Raw genomic sequence first — 26,252 nt, 5'->3', positions numbered from 1 at the left:
CTTATAGCTTCGGAAATAATATCACTAATAATTCCAACATCTCCTTTGGCACGCATAAGGTTTGTAAGCTCAAACAAACAATCACCAAACATAGGATCACTAGAATTCATCTTACTCAAGGCAATATACTTATGGAGAATTTCATCTAGATTTTCCAAGGAATAATTTGGAAAGCGTTCCTCAAGAAATTTCCATATAGTGTAGGCACACTCAAGAGTAGGCAAGTTTCTAATCAAGTTTCTAGGCAAGCCTCTAGTGATAAGATTAACAGTTCTAAGATTCCTAATCATGTCAATTGACTCATTAAGAGTAGGATGCATAGGATCAACATGAGGTGCACAAGGGCTAGCAATGTACTTGTTCAAATGATATTGATTGAAAATTACAAGCATCTCATTTTTCCACTCATGAAATTACTCTCCATCAAGTATAGGCACTCTATGTCTAAGACACCCCAAAGTAGACTCATCCATCTTCCTCCAATGGTGATTAAACCAAGGCAATGGAGACCAATGCTATGATACCACTTGTAGGACCTTGAGAAGAGGTGTCTAGAGGGGGGGAGGGGGTGATTAGACAGTAAGTGACAAAGTCGTAGTTTTTGGCTTCTTTAAGTTTAAGCGGAGTTTAGGCACAAGTTTAACATTCACAATACATAAAAGGCAAGCATGCAAAGAGTATATGAGCAGCGGAAAGTAAAGCATACAACTTGCAAGAATGTAAAGGGAAGGGTTTTGGAGGATTCAAATGCAATTGGAGACACGGATGTTTTTGGCGTGGTTCCGATAGGTGGTGCTATCGTACATCCACGTTGATGGAGACTTCAACCCACGAAGGGTAACGGTTGCACGAGTCCATGGAGGGCTCCACCCACGAAGGGTCCAAGCAACCTTGTCTATCCCACCATGGCCGTCGCCCACGAAGGACTTGCCTCACTAGCGGTAGATCTTCATGAAGTAGGCGATCTCCTTGCCCTTACAAACTCCTTGGTTCAAGTCCACAATCTTGTCGGAGGCTCCCAAGTGACACCTAGCCAATCTAGGAGACACCACTTTCCAAGAAGTAACAAATGGTGCGTTGATGATGAACTCCTTGCTCTTGTGCTTCAAATGATAGTCTCCCCAACACTCAACTCTCTCTCATGGGATTTGGACCTGGTGGAAAGAAGATTTGAGTGGAAAGCAACTTGGGGAAGGCTAGAGATCAAGATTCATATGGTAGGAATGGAATATCTTGGCGTCAACACATGAGTAGGTAGTTCTCTCTCAGAAAATGTATGTGGAAGTGTAGGTTCCTTCTGATGGCTCTCTCCACGAATGAAGAGGAGGTGGAGAGGTATATATAGCCTCCACACAAAATCTAACCGTTACACACAACTTGCCAAACTCGGTGGGACCGAATTGGTAAACTCGGTCGGACCGATTCAGCAAATCTAGTGACCGTTAGGATTTTCGGTGGGACCGATATGCAACTCGGTAGGACCGATATGTTTAGGGTTTGGGCATAATGTAATCTCGGTGAGACCGATTACACAAACTCAGTGAGACCGATTTTGGTAATAAGCTAACCAGAGAGTTGGTGAGATAAACTCGGTGGGACCGATTCGCTCATTTCGGTGAGACCGAAATGTTACGAAAGGGAAACAGGGAGTTTACATTGCAATCTCGATGGGACCGATCACTCACTTTGTTTAGACCGAAACATTATGAAGGGAAACAGAGAGATTGCAGTCCCATCTCGGTGAGACCGAGATCCCTATCGGTGAGACCGATTTTCATAGGGTTTGTGGCAGTGTCTAAGACATCTGAACTCGGTGGCGTAGGATAGAAAGAATCGGTGTGGCCGAGTTTGACTTTAGGTTTAGGTCATATGTGTGGAAGTGGGAAAGTAGTTGAGGGCTTTTGGAGCATATCACTAAGCACTATGGAGCAAGAAACTCATTAAGCAACACCTCATCCCTTCTTGATAGTATTGGCTTTTCCTATAGACTCAATGTGATCTTGGATCACTAAAATGGAAAATGAAGAGTCTTGAGCTTGAAGCTTGAGCCAATCCTTTGTCCTTAGCATCTTGAAGGAGTTCCCACATCCTTTAGTCCATGCCATTCCATTGTTGAACTTATCTGAAACATACTAGATAAAAGTTTTAGTCCAACAAGAGATATGTTGACATTAATTACCAAAACCACCTAGGGAGCACTTGTGCTTTCAATCCTCTCCAAGTAAAGTCATCTCCTCATTCCTCGTGTATGTTGACCATGTTGACAATGAGAGACGGCGGTGCCACGACGAGCGCAACAACTTGAAGGACAACGGAGAGGGCCTCATGGGCCCTACGGATGGTCTGATACAACGCCTGCTGCTCATTCAGGAAGCTAGGATCATAGGGCCAGATGTCCGTGATGGTATTGTTGTTCGCTTGTTCACCGGTGCTTGTTGAGGAGACAGAGGTTGCAGCACAGGTCCTCCGTGCTGGTAGCTCTTCTGCCATTAGGGCGTCGAAGTGCGGCCGCAGCTGCTCTATGGTGAACACGACATGAACTGGCTTGGGCAGTGGCGCCGACTCCTGGTCGGAAGCTACATCCATCGTCTAATTGTCGACGCTCAGCTTAGCGAGCTTGCTGGCAAGCCAGCATGTCCGGCTGCTTGACCGACCCGCTCAAGCACGAGTCTGACTGCCGTGGCCCACCCAGACCGCCTCCCTCACCCGCACGCGCTTTCCACCCGAAATGGTCAGCGCCGCCTGCCCCGCCTCCCGGTGCAGGCGATTGCTCCGCCTTAAAATGACGCAAGTGCCGTCCGTTCGTCCGTCAGCCGCCCACATTAATGATATGCGGTTGCCGAGGCGGCTACTTCGGCGCCACACGTCCGTCCCTCCGCCGCCCACCATTGCTATATAAACTGTTGCGCCGGCCATAGCCGCAGTCATCCGCCTCTGTTCCCTTTCTCCTGTCCACACCACTACTGCCCACTATGGCTTCCTCGCGCTCCAGCGCTCTTTGGGACGGGCGGATGATGGACCACAAGGAGATGTCAGCCATTGTTGCCGACTGGCTGGCCGGCAGGCAGCCGGAGGACGATGATGTCCCAATGGATAACATGGTAGTCGATGATCCAGCACCAACCCCCTCTTCCGCGCCATCCTCGTTGGTGCATTGCACCATGACCATCGGTGAGGCCCGTGCCCAATACATGGACACGGTGAGGCAGAAGCGTGAGGAGCAGTTCCGGGAGGCGTAGGGCGACGCCGCCTACAACCACCATCTCCTCCAGGAGCACCTACATGCGGAGGAGCATATCGCTGCGGAGCAGGCAGAACAGGAGGCGCTGCTCGACTTGTACCGCTCCGCCAGCGAGGACCGCCTCGAGCGCTGGCGGTACCACATGCGGGTGGCGGAGGCTGCGGCCGCCAACAAAGAGGGCGATGAAGCAGGCGAGGCGTTGTTTGGCGAGACTGAGGATGAGGCAGAGGACAATGTCGGCTTCGACGAGTCCCCGCTCCGCTGGCGTCGACGAGGCCCTGCACCGCCGAGGCCTTGCAGCACCAACAATGAGGCAGACGACACCGCCGGCTCCGCCGAGGCCCCACCCCACCGGCACTGAGGCAGAGGACCTCACCGGCTTCGGCAAGGCCCTACTCCGCCGAGGCCCCGCCCCGCCAAGAACGAGGCAGAGGACATCGCCGGCTCAGCCGAGGCCCACCTTGCCGGCAACGAGGGGGAGGATTTCCCCTGCTCCACCGAGGCGCCGCCCCGCCGGCAACAAGATAGAGGACATTGCCGCCTCCGTCGAGGCCCCGCCCCGCTGCCAATGAGGCCGCGCCTCACAGAAAATGAGGAGGAGTAGAACATGGTAGGTCGCCGCCGCTCGGGTCCAAGTAAGGACACCGTTGCAACCCTCCGGTTGAAGCCAAGCTAGGTGGGTTGACCATTGACGGCCGATTAGCTTCTTGGCGGCGATGTGGAGTCAGAGAGCTATGTTGGAGAAGGACGTTGCTTCAATTACTTAACTGGTGGTGCAGTTGGGTCACTGACACGTGGGCCCAACAGGCATCTGGGCCACATGTTAGTTATGCACCTACACCTGCTGTTAAGTCACTGAAGCTCAGTCTGCTGGAGAATAAGCTTATGTTCGGTTCAGACGGACACATGTGGGTATATTCGGTTCATTAATTATACCTTCAGCGCACCACTCTTTAGTTGAAGAACGTATGAAATGTAATGAAATCCGGCATGTTTATATGAAATCCGACCGTGAATGAATTTAGTTAGAATTCTTGTATCACTGGCATTGGATGAACATGCAAAACAATAGGTACTAGGATTATTCCCAGGGTGATCACCTCGTTTGCAGCAGTTTCACATGTACTCCATCCGGTCCTTTTTAGTCTGTATACAAGTTTTGTCTGCAGTCAAAGTATCTCTACTTTGACCAATCTCTTAGAAAAAAGTATGAACATTCACAATGTAAAATCAACTAACTTGAAAGAAATCTAATATGCGAAGTAAAAAGGAACAGAGGGAGTACAAAGAGTTTGAGCTGCTTTTTAGCGTTCCTGTACATTGCAATCAAACACACATGCCTGACAATTCATAAAGAACATTCAAAACAATCGATGATTATGCATCTCACTGATTCACATGTCAGAGCCAATATTTACTTCACAACTAAACAATAAAGAAAAAGTTGTTGACTGCAAAGGGCGTCCCATTCAAAAATATCAAACGCATGTCTTCTTGCTAACATCAATGAGCAAAATTTGACAAGGTTGTCCCATTCCAAAATGTCAAATGCGTATTGTTTTGCATACATCACTGAGCAAACTTTGACAAGGTTTTCCCATTCCAAAATATCAAATGCCTACGATTGTGGAATGGGCGGGGTTTGCCATCAGTTCGGACATTGACATGGCACCTCGTGCTAAATAAACCAGCTGTTCTTTTTGTGTAGTTCCACCAAAATCAACCAAATTTGCGCGTAGCTTGTTTGATTTCGCCTTTATATGTTGCAACGTCTTGAACATATCGGCACCTCCTTTCTTGTGGTGGAAATGAATGATTCGATGTATTCATGAACATTTGTGCAGTTCCCATTGAAATCAAGCTGAGCACCCCTGTTTGCACAAATACAAAATAAGTGATTAGTATAAAGCAAACTGTACTATGAATTGACAATTTAAACAGGCACCGACATGGTCCATGTAGAGCACACTTTAAAATAAATGGAACTCACTGGAAAGAATCCTAGAACAACATTGTACTTGCGCATCACAGCAAAAAAGATGGAGATTTGTCTGTCCTTCAGAGCTGAAGTTAGTTTGGTCTGTGGGGAGTAATGTAACCATCCTTCGACTGCTCCTTCTGATGAGAAGATAGACATGGGTTCTTCATCCTGGCATAATCGGAACTAGTCACTTCACGTACTCCATATTCTTCTTCAGAGGAGGAGGATCCTGTTGTGCAAAGACAAGAGGACAACTAAATGCTAGCATCCCTGTTTGCTCGAAAAAAAGGAAAGGAAATATTTAAAACAACACAAATGAAGCACTTCTCAAGGACAATACCACTTTCTCATGACAATATCTAAAAAGTAGCACAACACCAATAGAGATGAAAAAGCTCAATCATATGGATGAAATCCGTGGGCGAGTAACAACCTTTGTTAGGAGGCTTATTGTGTAGAGCAGACAGATCAAGCACTTCTCCGGAACCATCTGTTGTTATCTACTATGGTTGCCATGCTTACTATTACTCCTCGATTAGTTTAATATTTCCAACATCTTCTTGTGCAGTTCCACTAAAATATATGGTATCTTCAAAGAAGATCCCTGTTTGCACAAGTAGAGATAATTACATATTACATTAAGAGTGGCATCAAATCAGTGGCAAAACAATTGCTCGTTCCAGCCATAGCAATAAATTAAGATGCAAAACTATATCATTACTTGTGTCATCACAGTTCCAGTGCTTCATTACAGCACCGGGAGTTGATTTTTGTTTTTCTTCTGCTTGTTCTTCCCCTTCATCACTCGGTTCAATAATATACAAGCTTCGCCTTCAATGTAAGATTTGGCATGCCAATTAGGGAGCACAAGTATAGCACTACAATAATTTTCTGATGAAAGTGGCAAAATACAGGCCAAAAGTTGTGTGATATCCTTATCTTACCTCAATGGGATATTATGGTGCACATACATATTGGAAGTCTTGTCTCCATTTGTGCAGTCACTAAAATCAAGGAACATTACCGTACAAGTAGCACAACATATGATAGCACACTGCACAATCATGTGAAAGAATGCTAGTACTGACCTCTCATGACGCTGAATTCAAACAACTCACAAGAAGAAGATCTGAACCAAATTTGCCAACACGGATAGGAAGTAAGATCTCCTCTTGTGCAGTTCCACTAAGATCAAGCAATCAAGCAACATTGTCAGCGTGACATTTTGGTTGAACTGCACAAAACACTCTTAAAACAAAAGTGCTTTGTGCAGTGCAACAAAAGGTCACAATAGCAACAAGGTGAAGTAGATAACCCTGTTTACACAGAGGTGCAAAGGAAACAACAAGTGGTCAATAACGGTGGATGACACAAAAGCCAATAAAAAGAAGCATCTAACTTATCTAATTGGGAAATAAAGCAAGACAGTAGCATTTCTCAAACGTTGGCATTGATTCATATTAACAGAGAGGTTATATTAACAATAAAACTCGTTAAACATGTAATTTGCTTTTAACTGTGGCATTGCATCAATTTTCCAGCGGCATTATTAGAGGGTGTTTGTTTATAGGGACTTTTTGTTGTAGGGACTAAAGAAAGTCCCTTTCAGTCCCATCTAAACCAAATAGGAGGGACTTTTATGGACTAAAACTGGGCATTTGGGACTAAAGAAAGAAGACCCCGAGGGAGAGTCTTTTTGGGACTTTTTCCAACAGTTGCCCCTGCCCCGCATCGCACCTTATCTCTATTAGTTCATTACTAGGGGTAACATGGTATTTTAGCATGTCATTTAATAACCTCTAGTCCATGTATAGTCCTTGGAACCAAGCAGGTAGGGACTAGGGACTTTTTAGTTGGGACTAAAAAAAGACCTAGGACTTTTTAACCAAACAGGGCATTAGATTAACAACAGCTAAAGAGTTGCACGGGATAATGGACTCACCATCACCATGTGCATCTACCGATGTATGAAGGGGTGATGCATAGTCTGTTGCAACAAAGAACAAGCAACCAAGGAGCATATTTGTGTTGGTCCCAGTTTTGTTATCTTTAGACACCTTTCCCTATGTGAGCGCAGCAAATCTAGTCCCGCTGAAACTCTACAACCTTGTCCCCCCAAAACAAAAACATCAGTTCGTTACAGATGTGTCGGATGTTGGGTTCCGGAAGACCCTTAAGGTTCGAACTCTGGGGTGCGCACGAAGATCTTCCCCCTACCAATCCACATCCGATCGCCTCGCGAGAATCTAAGCTAAATGATGAACAACACGAGGGACACAAGATTTATACTGGTTCAGGCCACCGTTGTGGTGTAATACCCTACTCTAGTGTGTGGTGTGGTGGATTGCCTCAGGGGCTGATGGTGAACAGTACAAGGGGAAGAACAACCTTGCGAGAGGTGTTCTTGGGCTGGTGCGATGAACTACTTGGGAGAGTTCGATCGCCTCTCGACCTGATGGGGACTCTATGAGATGATCGATGCCCTCTACTATGGTGGCTATCTCTATATATAGAGGCCCTGGTCCTCTTCCCAAATATTGAGCGGGAAGGGCGTCAACAACAACCATTTTGAAGGGGAACATCTAGTACAAGCTATCATGACTAAAGTTGGTCTTCGGCTGCCAAAGGCACTGGCGATGATGCTGTCTTGGGCTCCACGGTGACCTCCATCCTGCCGCTCTGCTGGTCTTGGTCTCGTTGCACCGATATGGTAACCTTTGCCTGATGCCTCGGTACTCCATGCCTGTGCTTGCCCCCTTTGCACCAAAGAGGAAACAAGGACACTGCGCAGGTCGGCACTCGCCTGGTCTTGATTGTCACGGATTGCGTCACGAGCACCTCGCGAGGTACCCTTGCCTTGATCTCTCTGCCTCCCCGCGAGCCTGCCTGGCGAGGCCGCTCCTGAGGAAGCCTTGCGTCGTCCGCCCCGCGAGGCTTGCCCCTCGCGAGGGGATTGAGTTTGCATTGATGAAGATGGTCCGCACTGGGCCACCACTTGAGCCACGCCGCAGACCGCAGGCAGGCAAGTCTGGGGACCCCCGTTCCCAGAACGCCGGCTGTAGCCCCCGGGCCCAAGGCGCGCTCGGACTTGGCTTAGCAGAGAAGCGAAAGGGCAAGTGTGGAGCGCCGCGGGCCCCAATAGCCTGCGGCCTTGGGTGCCGTGTGGCAGTTGATTGGACGTGGGCGTATCCGCTTCCCCATGCCGCCTCGGCAACTGCCCGACTTGACAAGTCCCTGCATTCAAAAATGAGTCATGATTACCTGCAATCATGGAGGCCGTCGGTTGGCCTCCATGAGTGAGAGCCCCCGCAGTCCATCTCTTCCTGCTTCACTCCTTCTTTCTTGCCCCTCCTCCATCTTCACGCCAATGGCGCCGATCCGCCGGTTCTCAGCGGAAGAGAAAGGGAGGGCCCCCCGAGAGGGTCCCGACCCGCTCCCGCCGAAGAAGCGGCCGGTCCCCGGCCGCCGCGACGAGGTCGCGCGGTAGGAGACATTGAGGCCTTGGTACGTGCGGCCACCGCCTGGGTTTCCGCTGCCCTTGTATGCCCAGGCTGAGGGCCCTAGAGAAGGAGACACCAAGCGGCACCGTCTGCGCCGCCGGCGACACCGACGAATCACGGCGGTGCGCTTCGTCGCCCCTGGAGTCCATGCCGAGGGCTCTTCTCGCGGGCTCGTGCTTCACGCCGCCATGCCTCCAAGCTCTTGGATTCACCTTCCTCCCTCCTTAGCCTTCGAGATGCCGCCGAGGGGGCCTCTTGAGCTCTGGCTGCAGCATGCTGACCGCGGTACCCCTGTGACCGGAGCGGAGGTTGAGGTTGTCGCTCTGGGCAAGGTCTACATGACTCGGGGCTGGGGCGAGATCGCCCGGGTCTACCGAATTGGAGGTGCCCTCGTGATTCATTTGAATGCGATGGCGCCTCCTTGATGTTCTTCAAGGTCTTCGACGCGGAAGGACGCCGACTGGAATGCTGCCCCAGGGAAGGTGGCCGTGGCATCAAAGTGGCGAGGGCTAGGCCTGCCAACCGCTTCCCTAGCAGCTCCTCTGGTAGCAGCGGAGAAGCCGGAGGGTCCAGCGACTCTCCCGAGCTTCTCGTGACTCCGAAGACGAGCTACGACAGCTATGAGCCCCCGAGCTCGCGTTGTGCTCGGAGCAGGGCAGACGCATCGGGCCGCCGACGCGGCTGATCTGGATGGGGTTGGCGCCAGCGCTTGGCGGCCCACTATTGATGATGGCGTCTACCATGGAGGCGCACGTAGTTAGCGTCCCTTAGGAGTAACACCTTTTGTTCCCTGCGAGTAATCAAAGAAACACCCCGTGGGGGTATGTAAAGCGTCTGCCATGTCTTTTGTGAATATTATCCTTATTATGGAGCGATGCGAGATGCTTGTGCTATCTCGGCTCGGTTCCCCCTTTCTATCCTCACGAGAGCTTGATGCTCTACGCTGACAGGTCCCGGTCCCCAGGCAGGCTTCAGCCGTCGCTGGTATGCCAGGTCACGATGCCGTGGTCAAGGCCAGGAGGTGAGTGGCCCAAGGTCCAGTAAGAGCCCCCGAGGCGCGATGCTCAGGAGGTCCCCTTTGGTGCTCAAGCAGCCTCCGCTGGGTGAGAAAGGAAGGCAACATCGCCGTGACAGAACCGCATTAGGCAAGGGTTTGGTGTTGCGCCGATTTAGCTTTTCCAGGAGCGTGACCTATCTCAGGAGCTTGGAGTTGTTCCTTGGCGAGGTGCCGGACCTTCGCGTCGGCAGGTGGGATGTCGCTGGGTCAGGCCCTCGCGAGCTTATCCCCTCTTCCCCGCACTTTCCTTCATGCTCTACATCCTCAGGTCCCGGCCCTCGAGCGAGCTCAGCCGCCGCTGGTATGACAGGTCGCGATGCCGTGGGTCAAGGCCAGGGGGTGAGGGCTGGAGAGCCAGTAAGAGCCCCTGAGTCGCGATGCTCAGGCACCCACCTTTTAACGCGAGCGGATCGCACGGGAGAGAGAGAGAGATCACGACGCCCCCCATGTTATTCGTTAGGTGGATCTTGTAAACCAACACAAGGAAAACAAGGACTGCCATTACGGTTGCCAGCCAGCCATTGGTTGCTCTGAGGGAGTGGTTGAGGCACTGAGGGCCTGGTAAGGTAGCACCTTGCGGGGCTACCGCGGCCAGAGCTCAACCGGTCAGATTTTTCGACGTTGCAGGGACGGACCCATGCACAAGCGCCGTGCCAGAACGAGCGGCTCCAAAGGTAGGTGTCAATCGAGCATGCAATTATCATAGGTAGATTAAGCATGAAAAGGCAACTCAACTTAGACAGATGCAAGGAAAGACACACGCCACTGGGTCAGGCCCAAGCGGCTTGGGGATGATGCAGCCCGAGGGGCGCCCCCAACAAGGTAAGCTAAGGACATAAGCAAAACGGATACATGTCGCGGGGACAGACCCATGAGACCTGGGAATGATGCAGCCCTGAGGGCGCTCCCAGCTGAAATGAAACTCGAAGGATGTCACCTGATATTGTTGCAGAGCGATTGTTGGAGTAGCTGACTGTGCGTGGTGAAGAAGCCAATCCTCACGAGCCTTCGGAACTCTGAGCCTCGGGAGGCTCTGGAGGTCCGGGCGGCTCGGCAAGGTCCATCTCCATTACCTCCAGGAACGGGTGATACATCCATTTTGCATCATGCTTTTATATCAATATTTATTACATTATGGGCTATTATTACACATTATATCTCAATACTTATGGCTATTATCTCTTATTTTACAAGGTTTACCATGAAGAGGGGGGATGCCGGCAGCTGGAATTCTGGCTGGAAAAGGAGCAAACATTGGAAACCTATTCTGCACTGCTCCAAAAATCCTGAAACTCCACGAAACTTATTTTTGGAATTAATAAGAATTATTGAGCGGAAGAAACACCTCGGGGGGCCCACACCTTGGCCAGGAGGGTGGGGGGCGCACCCACCCCTACTGGGCGCGCCCCTGTCTCCTGGGACCCCTGGTGGCCCCCCGGTGTCCATCTTCTGCTATATGAAGGCTTTTACCCTGAAAAAAAAATCATGGGCAAGCTTACGGGATGAAACTCCGCCGCCACGAGGCGGAACCTTAGCGGAACCAATCTAGAGCTCTAGCAGAGCTATTCTGCCGGGGATACTTCCCTCCAGGAGGGGGAAATCATCACCGTCGTCATCACCAACGATCCTCTCATCGGGAGGTGGTCAATCTCCATCAACATCTTCACCAGCACCATCTCCTCTCAAAACCCTAGTTCATCTCTTGTATCCAATCTTGTATCCAAACCACAAATTGGTACCCGTGGGTTGCTAGTAGTGTTGATTACTCCTTGTAGTTGATGCTAATTGGTTTACTTGGTGGAAGATCATATGTTCAGATCCTTAATGCATATTATTACTCCTCTTATTATGAACATGAATATGCTTCGTGAGTAGTTATGTTTGTGCCCGAGGACATGGGTGAAGTCTTGCTATTAGTAGTCATGTGAATTTGGTATTCGTTCGATATTTTGATGAGATGTATGTTGTCTTTCCTCTAGTGGTGTTATGTGAACGTCGACTAAATGACACTTCACCATTATTTGGTCCTAGAGGAAGGCATTGGGAAGTAATAAGTAGACGATGGGTTTCTAGAGTGACAGAAGCTTAAACCCTAGTTTATGCATTGCTTCGTTAGGGGCTGATTTGGATCCATATGTTTAATGCTGTGGTTAGGTTTACCTTAATACTTCTTTTGTAGTTGCGGATGCTTGCAATAGGGGTTAATCATAAGTGGGATGCTTGTCCAAGTAAGGGCAGTACCCAAGCACCGGTCCACCCACATATCAAATTATCAAAGTACCGAACGCGAATCATATGAGTGTGATGAAAACTAGCTTGACGATAATTCCCATGTGTCCTCGGGAGCTCTTTTCTCATTATAAGAATTTGTCCAGGCTTATCCTTTGCTACAAAAAGGATAGGGCCACCTTGCTGCACTTTATTTACTTTATTTACTTGTTACTCATTACAATTTATCTTATCACAAAACTATCTATTACCTACAATTTCAGTGCTTGCAGAGAAAACCTTACTGAAAACCGCTCATCATTTCCTTCTGCTCCTCGTTGGGTTCGACACTCTTACTTATCGAAAGGACTACGATAGATCCCCTAGACTTGTGGGTCATCAAGACTTTTTCTGGCGCCGTTGCCGGGGAGTGTAGCGCTTTTGGTGAGTGGAACTTGGTAAGGAAACATTTATATATTATGCTGAAATTTTCTGTTACTTGTCACTATGGAAACTAATCCTTTGAGGGGCTTGTTAGGGGTATCTTCACCCCGACCAGAAGAGCAAAGAGTTGCTCCTCAACCTACTGAACTTTTTGAAAATATTTACTTTGAGATTCCTTCGGGTATGATAGAGAAACTGCTAGCTAATCCATTTGCAGGAGATGGAACATTGCATCCCGATTTACACCTTATCTTTGTGGATGAAGTTTGTGGATTATTTAAGCTTGCAGGTATTCCCGATGATGTTGTCAAAAGGAAGGTCTTCCCTTTATCTTTGAAGGGAGATGCATTGACATGGTATAGGCTATGTGATGATACGAGATCTTGGAATTATAAACGATTGAAGTTGGAATTTCACCAGAAGTTCTATCCTATGCATATTGTTCATCGTGATCGTAATTACATATATAATTTCTGGCCTCGCGAAGGAGAAAGCATTGCTCAAGCTTGGGGGAGGCTTAAGTCAATGTTATATTCATGCCCCAATCATGAGCTCTCCAGAGAAATGATTATTCAAAAAATTTATACTCGGCTTTCTCTCAATGATCGCAACATGCTCGATACTTGCTGTGCTGGTTCTTATATGCTGAAGACTATTGAATTCAAATGGGACTTATTGGAAAGAATTAAATGCAACTCGGAAGATTGGGGTTCTGACGATGGTAAGGAGTCAGGTATGACACCTAAGTTCGATTGTGTTAAATCTTTTATGGAGACCGATGCTTTTCGTGGATTTAGCACTAAGTATGGACTTGACTCTGAGATAGTAGCTTCCTTTTGTGAATCTTTGCTACTCACGTTGATCTCCCTAAGGAGAAATGGTTTAAATATAATCCTCCCGTTGAAGTAAAAGTAGTTGCACCTATTACAGTTGACGAAAAGACTGTCACTTATAGTGATCCTGTTGTTCCTACTACTTATGTTGAGAAACCTCCTTTTCCTGTTAGGATAAAGGATCATGCTAAAACTTCGGCTGTTGTTCGTAAGAGTAATACTAGGACTTATACACCTCCTGAGCAAATCAAAGTTGAACCTAGTATTGCTATGGTTAAAGATCTCTTGGATGATGATTTAGATGGGCATGTTATTTATTTTTGTGGTGAGACTGCTAATATTGCTAGACCAGATACTAAGATACATAGACCTGTGGTAGGCATGCATGTTATTTCTGTTAAAATAGGAGATCACTGTTATCATGGCTTATGTGATATGGGTGCTAGTGCTAGTGCAATACCCTATGACTTATATAAAGAAATTATGCACGACATTGTACCCGTTGAATTGGAAGATATTGATGTTACTATTAAGCTTGCTAATAGGGACACCATTAAACCAGTTGGGATAGTTAGAGATGTTGAAGTCTTGTGTGGGAAGGTTAAATATCCTGCTGATTTTCTTGTTCTTGGTTCCCCACAAGATGACTTTTGTCCCATTATTTTTGGTAGACCCTTCTTGAATACAGTTAATGCTAGGATTGATTGTGAAAAGGATATTGTTACAATTGGCTTAGAGGGTATGTCTCAGGAGTTTAATTTTTCTAAGTTCCATAGACAACCTCGTGATAGAGAACCACCTAGTAAGGATGAGATTATTGCTCTTGCTTCCATTGTCGTACCTGCTACTGATCTTTTAGAACAATATTTGCTAGACCATGAAAATGATATGTTTATGAAGGAAAGAAGGGAAATAGATGAAGTGTTCCTTAAACAGGAGCGCATGCTGAAACACAACCTTCCCGTTGAAATTCTTGGGGATTCCCCTCCACCCAAGGGTGATCCCGTGTTTGAACTCAAACCATTACCTGATAATCTTAAGTATGCTTATCTTGATGAAAAGAAAACATATCCTGTTATTATTAGTGCTAACCTTTCAGCAAGAAGAAGAAAGATTATTGAAAACTCTGAAGAAGCACCGCGCTGCTACTGGATATACTCTGGATGATCTTAAAGGCATTAGTCCCACGTTATGCCAACACAAAATTAATTTGGAGGCCGATGCTAAACTAGTTAGAGATCCTCAACTACGGCTGAATCCCAAGATGAAAGAAGTGGTAAGAAAGGAGATACTAAAGCCCCTTGAGGCAGGTATAATTTATCCCATTACTGATAGTGATTGGGTAAGCCCTGCCCATTGTGTTCCTAAAAAGGGAGGTATTACTGTCGTTCCTAATGATAAATATGAATTGATCCCTCAAAGAATTATTACAGGTTATAGGATGGTAATTGATTTCCGTAAATTAAATAAAGCTACTAAGAAAGATCATTACCCTTTACCTTTTATTGACCAAATGCTAGAAAGACTATCCAAACACACACATTTCTGCTTTCTAGATGGTTATTCTGGTTTCTCTCAAATACCCGTGTCAGCTGGGGATCAATCAAAAACTACTTTTACTTGCCCTTTCGGTACTTTTGCTTATAGACCTATGCCTTTTGGTTTATGTAATGCACCTGCTACCTTTCGAAGATGTATGATCGCTATATTCTCTGACTTTTGTGAAAAGATTTGTGAGGTATTCATGGATGACTTCTCTGTTTATGGATCCTATTTTGATGATTGCTTGAGCAACCTTGATCGAGTTTTGTAGAGATGCGAAGACACTAGTCTCGTCTTGAATTGGGAAAAGTGTCACTTTATGGTTAATGAAGGCATTGTCTTGGGGCATAAGATTTCCGAAAGAGGTATTGAAGTTGATAAAGCCAAAGTTGATGCTATTGAGAAGATGCCATGTCCCAAGGACATAAAAGGTATAAGAAGTTTCCTTGGTCATGCCGGTTTTTATAGGAGGTTCATTAAGGACTTTTCTAAAATCTCTAGGCCTCTGACTAATTTATTGCAAAAAGATATTCCTTTTGTCTTTGATGATGATTGTGTAGAAGCATTTGAAATACTTAAGAAAGCTTTGATCACTACACCTATTGTTCAGCCACCTGATTGGAATTTACCTTTTGAAGTTATGTGTGATGCTACTGATTATGTTGTAGGTGTTGTTCTAGGGCAAAGAGTTGATAAAAAATTGAATGTTATCCAGTATGCTAGTAAGACTCTTGATACTGCCCAGAGAAATTATGCTACTACTGAAAATGAATTCTTAGCAGTTTTGATTACATGTGATAAGTTTAGACCTTATATTGTTGATTCCAAAGTTACTATTCACACTGATCATGGTGCTATTAAATATCTTATGGAAAAGAAAGATGCTAAGACTAGACTCATTAGATGGGTTCTCCTACTCCAATAATTTGATTTACATATTATTGATAGAAAGGGAGCTGAGAACCCCGTTGCAGACAACTTGTCTAGGTTAGAGAATGTTCTTGATGACCCACTACCTATTGATGATAGCTTTCCTAATGAACAATTAGCAGTTGTTAATGCTTCTCATACTGCTCCTTGGTATGCTAATTATGCTAATTACATTGTTGCTAAATTTATACCTCCTAGTTTCACATACGAGCAAAAGAAAAAGTTCTTTTATGATTTAAGACATTACTTCTGGGATGACCCACACCTTTATAAAGAAGGAGTAGATGGTGTTATTAGACGTTGTGTACCTGAGCATGAACAGGAACAGATCCTACACAAGTGTCACTCTGAATCCTATGGAGGACACCACGCTGGAGATAGAACTGCACACAAGGTATTGCAATCTGGTTTTTATTGGCCTACTCTCTTCAAAGATGCTCGTAAGTTTGTCTTATCTTGTGATGAATGTCAAAGAATTGATAATATTAGTAGACGTCAAGAAATGCCTATGAATTATTCTCTTGTTATTGAATCATTTGATGTTTGGGGCTTTGATTATATGGGACCCTTTCCTGCCTCTAATGGTTACACTCATATTTTAGTTGTTGTTGATTATAGAAGCTATTCCAACTAGTAGTGCTGATCATAACACTTCTATTAAAATGCTTAAAGAAGTTATTTTTTCGAGGTTTGGAGTCCCTAGATATCTTATGACTGATGGTGGTTCACATTTTATTCATGGTGCTTTCCGTAAGATGCTTGATGAGTATGATGTTAATCATAGAATCACATCTCCTTATCATCTGCAGTCTAGTGGTCAAGTAGAGTTGAGCAATAGAGAGCTCAAATTAATTTTGCAAAAGACTGTCAATAGATCTAGAAAGAATTGGTCCAAAAAACTTGATGATGCATTATGGGCATATAGAACTGCTTACACAAATCCTATGGGTATGTCTCCATATAAGATGGTTTATGGAAAAGCATGTCATTTACCTCTAGAACTTGAACATAAAGCATATTGGGCTATTAAAGAGCTCAACTATGACTTCAAACTTGCCGGTGAGAAGAGGTTGTTTCATATTAGCTCACTTGATGAATGGAGAACCCAAGCCTATGAGAATGCAAGCTATTCAAAGAAAAAGTCAAACGTTGGCATGATAAAAGGATACAAAAGCGTGAGTTTAACATACGTGATTATGTGTTATTATTCAACTCTCGTTTAAGATTTTTTGCAGGAAAACTTCTCTCTAAATGGGAAGGTCCTTACGTTATCGAGGAGGTCTATCGTTCTGGTGCCATAAAAATCAACAACTTCGAAGGCACAAGTCCGAGGGTGGTGAACGGTCAAAGAATTAAACATTATATCTCAGGTAATCCTATCAATGTTGAAACTAATATTATTGAAACCGTAACCCCGGAGGAATACATAAGGGACATTTTCCAGAACGTTCCAAACTCCGACAAGGAATAGGTATGTGATACGGTAAGTAAACTGACTCCGAAACAACTCCAATGGCAATTTTTATCAGTTTTGGAATATTTAAGAATTTTAGGAAGAAAGAAGTAGTCCGGGGAGGACACGAGGCCTCCACGAGGGTGGAGGGCGCGCCCACCCTTACTGGGCGCGCCCCTCTGTCTCGTGGACACCGCATGTGCCTCCCGAACTCCGTTTTCTTGCACGTTATGTATTTTGGTCGGTAAAAATTCATTATATAAACTCCCGAAGGTTTTGACCACCGTATCATGCAAATATCCTCTGTTTTCGTTTCGAGCTGTTTCTGTTTTAGATCTAGAGCATCATGGCGTCTCCAAGCTCTCCCAAGGACAAGTTTTTCGAGAGGGTTATCAACCCCTATCTCACAGAGGTGCTGCAACACCCTCGAATCATTGAGATGCGTGAGGGGGTGCTTCACATCCGCGATGTGGAGGGACCAAGGCATACCGGAAGCATGGAGACAAAGCTCGAAGCCGTGGAGCAGCAAGTTTTCAAGTGCCAATGGATGGTGGAGCGTGGACTCAATGCCAACCAGATGATGATCACGGAGTTCACCAACAAACACAAGCTAGATGCCAAAGTCATTGGGGAGACCATCTTCAAGCTTCAAGAAAAAATTGAGCACCTCCAAGCCCAGATCTATGACCTGCAAAACAAGAACTGTGAGTATGAATATAGATTCAAGAGGATGAGTTTGACTGCAGATTTATGGATCCCGGAGACTCGATCATCCTTCTATGATGGTGAGCCTATGCCTTGGAAGATGGACGACAAGCCTACATCATCAACAACACCTCCATCACCTCCGAGGACATAATTACATGGGTATGGGCACTCCCCTTGGCAACTGCCAAGCTTGGGGGAGGTGCCCCAGTATCGTATCACCATCACACTCCTATCTTTACCCTTTTATTTAGTTCGATCCTTTTAGTAGTATCTTGATCTAGTAGATTGAAGTTTTGATATCAAGTAGTTTTGAGTTTTGCTTTGTGATCTCTTTATGTAATCGAGTCCATGAGCTATCTATAATAAAGATTAGTGTTGATTCAAGGGCTTTGCTATGTTGCTATGATCTTGAGAAAGTAGAGAATAAAAGAGTTCATATCGATCTTATGGTTAGTGATGACTTCACACATAGAAAGTATGAGGCATAAAAGTTGTTGAGAGTTGATAAACGTAGCTTTGGTCATCGTTGCAATTAATAGGAAGTAATAAGGAAAGAGAGGTTCACATACAAATATATTATCTTGGACATCTTTTATGATTGCGAAGCACTCATTAAGTATGACATGCTAAAAGAGTTGATGTTGGACAAGGAAGACAACGTAATGGTTTATGTTTTCTCACATCTCAGTTAAAGTATATTGTCATTGACCTTCCAAACATGTTGAGCTTGCCTTTCCCCCTCATGCTAGCCAAATTCCTTGCACTAAGTAGAGATACGACTTGTGCTTCCAAATGTCCTTAAACCCAGTTTAGCCATCAGAGTCCACCATACCTACCTATGGATTGAGTAAGATCCTTCAAGTAAGTTGTCATGTTGCAGGCAATAAAAATTGCTATCTAAATATGTATGACTTATTAGTGCAGAGAAAATAAGCTTTATACGATCTTGTTGTGGAAGCAATAAAAGCGACAGACTGCATAATAAAGGTCCACATACAAGGGGCAATATAAAGTGACGTTCTTTTGCATTAAGATTTTATGCATCCAACCCTAAAAGCACTTGACAACCTCTGCTTCCCTCTGTGAAGGGCCTATCTTTTACTTTATGTTTTTACTTTGTGCTTGAGTCAAGGTGATCCTCACCTTTCCCTTTTTCATTTTATCCTTTGGCAAGCTCCTCGTGTTTGAGAGATCATGATATATATATCCAATTGGATGTAAGTTTGCATGGGCTATTATTGTTGACATCACCTAAAGGTGAACACGTTAGGAGGCAAAACAATAAGCCCCTATCTTTCTCATTGTCCGGCTGAAACTCTATAACCACAAGTACCGCGTGAGTGTTAGCAATTGTAGAAGACTACATGATAGTTGAGTGTGTGGACTTGCTGAAAAGCTCTATTTTTGACTCTTTCTGATGTTATGATAAATTGCAATTGCTTCAATGACTGAGATTATAGTTTGTTAGCTTCCAATGAAGTTTCTGAACCATGCTTGACATTGTGAATTGATCATTACTTGAGCATAAGAAATCATATGATAAAATCTATTTATGTTGTTGTTATAAGAATGATCATGATGCCCTCATGTCCGTATTTTATTTTTATCGACACCTCTATCTCTAAACATGTGGACATATTTTTCGATATCGGCTTCCGCTTGAGGACAAGCGAGGTCTAAGCTTGGGGGAGTTGATACGTCCATTTTGCATCATGCTTTTATATCAATATTTATTACATTATGGGCTGTTATTACACATTATATCTCAATACTTATGGTTATTCTCTCTTATTTTACAAGGTTTACCATGAAGAGGGGGAATGTCGGCAGCTGGAATTCTGGCTGGAAAAGGAGCAAACATTGGAAACCTATTCTACACTGCTCCAAAAATCCTGAAACTCCACGAAACTTATTTTTGGAATTAATAAGAATTATTGAGCGGAAGAAACACCTCAGGGGGCCCACACCCTGGCCAGGAGCGTGGGGGGTGCGCCCACCCCTACTGGGCACGCCCCTTGTCTCCTGGGCCCCTGGTGGCCCTCCCGGTGTCCATCTTCTGCTATATGAAGGCTTTTACCCTGGAAACAATCGTGGGCAAGCTTACGAGACGAAACTCCGCTGCCACGAGGCGGAACCGAGGCGGAACCAATTTAGAGCTCCGGCAGAGCTGTTCTGCCGGGGATGCTTCCCTCCGGGAGGGGGAAATCATCACCATCGTCATCACCAACGATCCTCTCATTGGGAGGGGGTCAATATCCATCAACATCTTCACCAGCACCATCTGCTCTCAAAACCCTAGTTCATCTCTTGTATCCAATCTTGTATCCAAACCACAAATTGGTACCTGTGGGTTGCTAGTAGTGTTGATTACTCCTTGTAGTTGATGCTAATTGGTTTACTTGGTGGAAGATCATATGTTCAAATCCTTAATGCATATTATTACTCCTCTGATTATGAACATGAATATGCTTTGTGAGTAGTTACGTTTGTTCCTGAGGACATGGGTGAAGTCTTGCTATTAGTAGTCATGTGAATTTGGTATTCGTTCGATATTTTGATGAGATGTATGTTGTCTTTCCTCTAGTGGTGTTATGTGAACGTCGACTACATGACACCTCACCATTATTTGGTCCTAGAGGAAGGCATTGGGAAGTAATAAGTAGATGATGGGTTGCTAGAGTGACAGAAGCTTAAACCCTAGTTTATGCGTTGCTTCGTTAGGGGCTGATTTGGATCCATATGTTTAATGATGTGGTTAGGTTTACCTTAATACTTATTTTGTAGTTGCGGATGCTTGCAATAGGGGTTAATCATAAGTGGGATGCTTGTCCAAGTAAGGGCAGTACCCAAGCACCGGTCCACCCACATATCAAATTATCAAAGTACTGAACGCGAATCATATGAGTGTGATGAAAACTAGCTTGACGATAATTCCCATGTGTCCTCGGGAGCTCTTTTCTCATTATAAGAATTTGTCCAGGCTTATCCTTTGCTACAAAAAGGATTGGGCCACCTTACTGCACTTTATTTACTTTATTTACTTGTTACTCGTTACAATTTATCTTATCGCAAAACTATCTATTACCTACAATTTCAGTGCTTGTAGAGAAAACCTTACTGAAAACCACTTATCATTTCCTTCCGCTCCTCGTTGGGTTCAACACTCTTACTTATTGAAAGAACTATGATAGATCCCCTACACTTGTGGGTCATCAATGCGCGGTGCCTGGCCACTGTGAGGTGGGCCCTCGCAACGCCCCACGTGCGAAGGCTAGAAGCGCTCCTGAGACGCGACTCGATTGAGCCCTGGGAGTCGATGAAGACGCGCAGCCCGCCATCCTCGTCTGGATGGGGAGCTACGCCGGGTAGGCGGCTGCTGCTGTGCATGACTCGAGATTCTTGCAGCTCCTGAGTAACCTTGGTGATAAACTCCTGAGGGTTGGGCCCTCCTTGCATTATGCCTTCACGAGGGAAACGTGCCGCGAAGCACGCCTCCAAGTGGTGCCCAAGCATCTCCCTCGTGATCTTGGCAAAGTCAGTGACCCTCCAGGAGAGAGCCCCCGAGCCTTGCCCGAGGAGGGCGCCGGGCTCGCCTTCCTACACGACGGAGGGCGGCACCCCTTGGATGGGCGCAAATCCTGATGTGGCGCCTCCGGAGGTGCCTGCCTCTTGAGGCCTTGAGCCGGGTGATGTCTTCTTCTTCTTGGGAGCTGCTTCAGGAAGGTTTCCACTCTTGCTGTCTGGGTCCTCGATCGACGCGGCTTGGAAGGCGCGCTCAAGAGAGCACACCGCATCCATCTCTTCACAGGGGACCGTGATGACCCCGCCACTTCCTGGCATCTTGAGGACGTTGTAGCCATGGTGAGTCACTGCCATAAACTTGGCCAGGGCCAGATATCCGAGGATGGCATTGTATGGCAGGAGAATGTGGGCGACGTCGAAGTCAATGAGCTCGGTACGGTAGTTCTTGCATTGTCCAAAGGTGACAGGGAGGCGGACCTGCCCTATCGGGACAGTGGAACCATCCGTGACTCTTGAGAAAGGCTTGGTCGGCTGAAGCTGATAGTATGGCACTTGGAGATTGTTGAACGTCTCGACGGACATGACGTTGAGCCCTGCTCCACCGTCGATGAGGGTCCTGGTAACTTGCACATTGCTGATGACTGGGGAACAGAGCATTGGGAGGACACCGGCTGTTGCCGTGCACTTGAGCTGATCTGCTAAGCTGAACGTGATGGCGCATGCGGACCACCTGAGAGGGCGCGTGGCCTCGAGCTTGGGGAGGACTGCATTCACCTCGCGAGCAAACTGCTAGAAGATGCGCTGAGAGGCTGGGGCCTGGGCACCGCCCAAGATGCAAGCGATAGCACGCGGCTCCTGGATGCCCCCAGCCCCCTCGTCCTGATGATGATCGTCATTCCTTCTTGGTGGTGGTGGCAGAGGAGGAAGGCCTGCGTTGCCTTGTGGGCGATCCTCATGAGGCTGATCCCTCCAAGCCCCCTCACGAGGCCGGTCACGCCACCCTTGGCGAGGGCCACGATCGTCCCATCGTCCTCCACCTCTTCCTCCGCCTTGGCCGTAGCCCCGATCATTGCGCTCGGGGCATCGACCGACACGGCCTTCTCGCACGGGTCTGAGCTCTTGGCATTCGTTGGTGTTGTGGGTGTGGAGATCGTGGTACATGCAGTACCAGCTACCCTTGGACGACTCCAGCTGGTCCCTGCCGCGCTTCGTATCTGGCTCTGCTGGGAGCACAGCTGCTCCTTTGCGCTTCACGTCCTTGGCTTTGGCTTTCTTCTCTTCTGGATCTACAGCTGGGAGCTCGAGAAGGGAGAGGCGTCCCTCCTCAGCCCTTGTGCACTTGGTTGCCAGGTTGAACAGCTCCAGAGACGTGCACAGATATTCGTGGATCGCCAGTTCCTCCTTCATCTTGACGTCGCGGACGCCGTCAGAGAACACCGAGATGATGGCCTCCTCGGTCACCTTGGGAATCTTGAGGCAAGCGCTGTTGAAACGCCGGATGTACTTCTGCAAGGTCTCTCCAGGTTGCTGCTTGATGCGGCGCAGGTCACCCACGACCGGCAGTTGGTCGCAAGTGCCCTAAAAGTTGGCGATGAAGCGGGTGCGCATCTCGTCCGAGGAGGAGATCGTGCCCGGAGGCAGGTTCAGGAGCCAGGTGTGGGCACCGTCCTTGAGCGCCATGGGAAACTAGTTTACCATGACCTTTTCGTCCCCGTTGGCAGCTTTGATGCCCATCTTGTAGAGCTGCGGGAACTTAGTGGGGTCGGCAGTGCCGTTGTAGCGAGGAGGCAGGTTCGGCTTGAACTTGCCCGGCCATGCGACACCGCGTAGCTCGGTGGTGAAGGCGCGGCAACCTTCGGTGGCCACCGGAGCTCTCTGTTGACGAGGGGCTTGCTCCTGAGGATTCCCGCGCGTTGCTGCCTGGAGCAGCGCGAGGTCTTGACGTGCTGGCGCAGGGATGCGGTCATGGCGTGCCGGTGCAGGAAGCACGCGAGTGATACGTCTCCATCGTATCTATAATTTTTTATTGTTCCATGCCAATATTATTCAACTTTTATATACTTTTGGCAACTTTTTATACTATTTTTTGGGACTAACATATTGATCCAGTGCCCAGTGCCAGTTCCTGTCTGTTGCATGTTTTTTGTTTCGTAGAAACCCAATATCAAATGGAGTCCAAACGGGATAAAAACAGACGGAGAATTATTTTGGAATATTTGTGATTTTTGGGAGGAAGAATCAACGCGATACGATGCCCGAGGTGGCCACGAGATAGGGGCCCATGCCCACTTAAAGAGGGTGCAGCCCCCACTCTCATGGGCCACCCGTAAGGCGGTTGATGCCCTTCTTTGGCCACAAGAAAGCTAATTTTCGGAAAATGATCTGGGCGAAGGTTTCAATCCAATCGGAGTTATGGATCTCCAGATATAAAGGAAACAGTGCTAGGGCAGAATTACAGAACGCAAAAAAGAGAGATAGATCCAATCTCGGAGGGGCTCTACCCCTCCCACGCCATGGGAGCCAAGGACCATAGGGGAAACCCTTCTCCCATCTAGGGAGAAGGTCAAGGAAGAAGAAGAAGAAGGGGGGCTCTCTCCCCCTTGCTTCCGGTGGCACCGGAACGCCGCCGGGGGCCATCATCATCACCGCGATCTTCACCAACACCATCGTCATCTTCACCAACATATCCATCACCTTCCCCCATCTATATCCAGCGGTCCACTCTCCCGCAACCCGCTGTACCCTATACTTGAACATGGTGCTTTATGCTTCATATTATTTTCCAATGATGTGTTGCCATCCTATGATGTCTGAGTAGATTTTCATTGTCCTATCGGTGATTGATGAATTACTATGATTGGTTTGAGTTGCATGTTTTATTATTGGTGCTGTCCTATGGTTCCCTCCGTGTCGCGCAAGCGTGAGGGATCCCCGCTGTAGGGTGTTACAATGCGTTCATGATTTGCTTATAGTGGGTTGCGTGAGTGACTGAAACACAAACCCGAGTAAGGGGACTGTTACGTATGGGATAAAGGGGATTTGATACTTTAATGCTATGGTTGGGTTTTACCTTAATGAATCTTTAGTAGTTGTGGATGCTTGCTAGAGTTCCAATCATAAGTGCATATGATCCAAGTAGAGAAAGTATGTTAGCTTATGCCTCTCCCTCAAATAGAATTGCAATAGTGATTACCGGTCTAGTAACATAGTCAATTGCTTAGGGACAATTTCACAACTCCTACCACCACTTTTCCACACTCGCTATATTTACTTTATTGCATCTTTATCTAAACAACCCCTAGTTTATGTTTACGTGCTCTTTATTATCTTGCAAACCTATCCTATCACACCTACAAAGTACTACTAGTTTCATACTTATTCTAGGTAAAGCGAACGTCAAGCGTGCATAGAGTTGTATCGGTGGTCGATAGAACTTGAGGGAATATTTGTTCTACCTTTAGCTCCTCGTTGGGTTCGACACTCTTACTTACCGAAAACTGTTGCGATCCCCTACACTTGTGGGTTCTCAAGACCTTTTTCTGGCGCCGTTGCCGGGGAGTCATAGCGTGTGGTGAATATTCTCGTGTGTGCTTGTTTGCTTTATCACTAAGTAATTTTTATTTGTTGTTCTAAGTTGTTCTCTATCTTTAGTTATGGATATGGAACGCAAAATACCAAAAAAAATTAGGTGTACTTGCTACTCATGGAGATGGGGTAACTCCTAAAACCCTCGATTCTCATTATGCGAAAGATATTGTGTACTACTTTGATAATCCTGAGAAAACCCCATTCAACTTTATAATGGGAGACACGTTGGATCAACGTGAATACTTTAGGGATTATCGCTCGACACAAAAAGGGAAACTATTATGGGATCAATTTATTATGTTGCGTTGGTATGCCTGGAATCTATGCTTGAGATATGATATTACTTGTTGCTCTAGGATGAAGGCTCCACACCTTCCCTTTTCATGCAAATTTAATGATAATGAAACCTTAGCTTCTTATGCTAATGGTATATATGATTACTATGATGTGGAACAAATAGAAGAATTTGTTGCTTTTAAGGCTGCTTATGAAATTGAATCTTTGTTTGAAAAGTATGAAGCTTTAGATGATGATGCTTATAGGCCTGAAAATCTTGCTATACTTAGATATTGCTATGAAAATTATGAATACAATTACTATATTAATGCATTTATTGAGAAAGTCTCCACTGTCCAAGAAGAGACTAATATTTTGCAGGAAGCTATGGAAGAAGAAATTGACGAAACAGTGAGCTCATTGGATGAAAAAGATGATGAGGAGAGCGAAGAACAAAAGGAGGAAGAGCGGATTAGCTACCCGTGCCCACCTTCTAATGAGAGTAACCCTCCAACTCATACATTATTTAATTCCCCTTCGTGCTTACCGAAGGATGATTGCTATGATGATTGCTATAATCCCTTGAATTTGTTTGAAATATCCCTTTTTGATGATGCTTGCTATGCTTGTGGCCAAGATGCCAATATGAATTATGCTTATGGAGATGAACTTGCTATAGTTCCTTATGTTAAACATGAAACTGTTGCTATTGCACCCACACATGATAGTCCTATTATCTTTTTGAATTCTCCCGACTACACTATATCGGAGAAGTTTGTGCTCATTAAGGATTATATTGATGGGTTGCATTTTACTACTGCACATGATGATTTTCATGAATATAATATGCATGTGCTTGCTGCTCCTACTTGCAATTATTATGAGAGAGGAACTACATCTCCGCCTCTTTATGTTTCCAATATGATAGAATTGCAAGAAACTATTTATACTATGCATTGGCCTTTACTT

Source organism: Triticum aestivum, chromosome 5B, assembly GCF_018294505.1.
Source record: "Triticum aestivum cultivar Chinese Spring chromosome 5B, IWGSC CS RefSeq v2.1, whole genome shotgun sequence".
NCBI classification, from domain to species: domain Eukaryota; kingdom Viridiplantae; phylum Streptophyta; class Magnoliopsida; order Poales; family Poaceae; genus Triticum; species Triticum aestivum.
Note: the sequence above shows the minus strand (reverse complement) of the source record.